This window comes from Galeopterus variegatus, unplaced genomic scaffold (assembly GCF_000696425.1).
Source record: "Galeopterus variegatus unplaced genomic scaffold, G_variegatus-3.0.2 Scaffold516, whole genome shotgun sequence".
Lineage (NCBI taxonomy): Eukaryota > Metazoa > Chordata > Mammalia > Dermoptera > Cynocephalidae > Galeopterus > Galeopterus variegatus.
The window spans coordinates 368,540-371,878 of NW_007726627.1; positions in this window are offsets into that span (position 1 = coordinate 368,540).

The window sequence follows — 3,339 nt, forward strand, 5'->3', positions numbered from 1 at the left end:
TGGGAGTTTTCAATTAATATTTCTCAAACAAACCAATCCATGCAAATCTTTATTGTCTCTGAATGTAGCATATTCGTATTAATCAGTCTATGTGAGCCAGTTGCTGTCCATGTGTGTACATGTTATCTCATGGCTGTTGCTAGAGATCCTTTAACCAGAATATTACCTTTCCAGGGCACTGTTTGCCTAAAGAACGTTTTGCCCACTTACGTGTTGTAGATCTACCGAGAGAGGGATTTTTTCTTTAAATTCACTAGACTTTGCTACTGTTTTCTCATTTGTACAGTATGAAAAAATAAGAACATTCACTTCACCCTGTAGTCTCATGTGCATCTAAAGATGGTTCTATACTAAATGGATGTTATAATGTTGGAAAGGTGATCAAAGGGTCTTTGTCATAGTCCCTTGGTTACTCACTGTTAGAGTCTCTAAGCTTTGAGAAGGTGGAACTCAGAGAAGCAGGTCATTCTTTATTGAAATCCAGGGAAGGTGTCTGTGGGTGGCTTGCTGATACTGAATTTGTAGGTCTAATCACAAAACTGTAGAACCACCTATTGAAAAGCAATTATTTCTATGTCAGTGTCATTCCAACCACATTATAATCTGATGATGCATCTTCTGGTCATTTAAAACCATGTCAGAGGGCCGGCCCGGTGGCGCACTGCTACAGTGCGCCGCTTGGGAGTGCGGCGGCGCTCCCGCCGAGGGTTCCAATCCCATATACAGACCAGCCGCTCACTGGCTGAGCGAGGTGCGGGAGCAACACCGAGGGTTGCGATCCCGTTGCCGGTCATGAAAAAAGACAAAAAGGAAAAGAAAAAAAACCATGTCAGCATTTAATTCATAAACCCTGAGATGAAATTTAGAAGGAAAAGACTTTGTCATTTACTTAAAATATTCATATATTGAAATGAACAGTGTTTATTAAATGAAATGACACTTCCTCTCTTTCTCATATATGCATTTTTCATATTATATGTTATAATATGAATATATAATTATCAGGCTGTAGCTAAAAAGAGAATGGCTGTCACACGTCATTCAGGGTTCTTATTCTTTCCTCCATTTTTTTTCTCTTCCCCCATCACAGCTCCTTATATCTGGTCCATCCAGCAGGTACAGGAGGAACTATAAAATAGGATGAGGTTTTTATTACTTTCCAGTCCCATTCTAAATGGAGCTAGTGACTGCAGTGACCTGTCAACCTGCTGGTGATAAAACCTTTCAAATGAAACCTCATCTTCTGCAAAGATAAAGACAACTAGATTCAGGGTGTAATCTCCTTGCCTCTTATAATCTTTTTTTTTTTTTAAAGACCAGCTGCGAACATTATTATTATTATTATTTTTTTTTTTTTTTTGTCCTTTTTGAGACCGGCCGCACCACGCTCAGCCAGTGAGTGCTGTGAGCGCACTGGTCATCCCTATATAGGATCCAAACCTGCGGCGGGAGCGCTACTGCGCTCCCAGCACCACACTCTCCCGAGTGCACCATGGGCTCGGCCCCGAACATTATTTTTAAAGTCAACAAAGAAATGCTGCATGTCCACAATACCACACTCTCCCGAGTGCGCCATGGGCTCGGCCCCGAACATTATTTTTAAAGTCAACAAAGAAATGCTGCATGTCCACAATACAGCCTAGTCCTTCATATGCACAGGTGCTGCTGCCTCTGCATCAAAGCAGCGCTCACTCCTCTCAGTCCTGGCAAATGAAGCAATCAAAGGAATTGAACTGAGGCCTGGGCTCCATTTGCCCGCATGTTCTCCTCTACCTTCCACAGTGTATCCCTGCAAGAGAGCTTGGGGGAGACTCATGGACATATAGTGGAAGAGTCTGCAAAATTCTGACAAGCAAGCTATGCGGCCAGTGGAGTTTATCCTCTGAGCCAGATGGGAAGGTGGAAAGCAATCTGTTCCACACAGTGGCAAACATCTGGAAACAAAATGGTCTGTCTGCCAGTCCAAAAGACCACCCGCAGGCAGCATTTCTAATTGCTGCTTTAAAGGGCTGTGTTTGCACACATTCATTGAGGCCAGCTCAAGCGGCTATTGCTAAAAGCCCATGCTTTGTGACCCTACAGCACAAAGCTAAAGAGGAAAGCTTTCCAGTTCATCCCATGAAGTCAGTTCAACCCTGGTACCAACATCTGTCCAAATATCTTGCTGCATGCACACCCACACAGGACCAATATTATTTATGATAGATGCACATATTCTAAATAAAATACTAGCAAAAGTATATTGCACAAGAGTGAAAAATAGTGCAAATGGATCCTGTCTTAGTCTGTTCATGCTGTTGTAACAAAATAATTTAGGCTGGTGTAGTGGATTGAATTATGTCTCCCCCAAACTCACTGAGGCTTGAATTGTCTTCCAAGTTTTATGTATTAGAAACTTAGCCCCCACTGGGATGGTTAAAAGGGTGGGAAATCCTATTACGGTAATTGAAAGATGGAGCCTTGAAGAGGTAATTGTAGGACCCTGAAGTAGTGAATGGATTAGAAATGGTTGTCAGGGGCTTGGTTCTAGGGCCTTTAAAAAGAAGAAGAGAGTCTGTCTGTCTGTCTGTCTCTCTCTCTCTCTCTCTGCTTCCACCATCTTGTAATTTGAGACCCCTGGGTCACTGTCACCACCACCAGATGGACTTTGGACTTCCTAGCCTCAGAAACTGTAAGCAATAAATTTCGTTTTCTTCATGAATTACCCAGTTCCATGTATTCTGTTATCAGCAACACAAATGGACTAATACAGAAAATTGGTAGCGGTGAGTTGGGGTGTTGCATATAACAGAAACTTGAAAATGTGGAAGTGGCTTTGGAACTGGGTAATGGGCAAAGGTTGGAGGAGTTTGATGACTCAGAAGAAGCCAAAGAGATAAGGGAATGTTTGGAATGTCTTAGAGACTGGTTAAGTGGTGGTGAGCAGAATGCTGATAGAAACATGGACTGTAAAGACCATTCTGAGGAGGTCTCAGATAGAAATCAGAAGGAGTTTACTGGAAACTGGGGCAAAGATCACCCTTGCTGTGAACTGGCAAGGAACTTGATTGCGTTGTGTCCATGCCCTAGGACTTTGTGGAAGTTGGAACTTAAGAGTTGTGAACCAGAGTATTTAGTAGAAGAAATTTCCAAGCAGCAGAACATTAAGGAAGCTGCATGGCTACTTGCAAGAGCCTATGCTGAGTTATGGCAGCAAAGGCTTGACATGAAGCCAGAATTTAAAACAGAAGCAGAGTGTAAAGATTTGGAAAATTCACAGCCTGGCCATGTGGTAGAGAAGCAGAGAGCATTTTCAGAAGAAAAATCCAGTGGTGCTAAGATTAGTACAAAAGAAAGGGA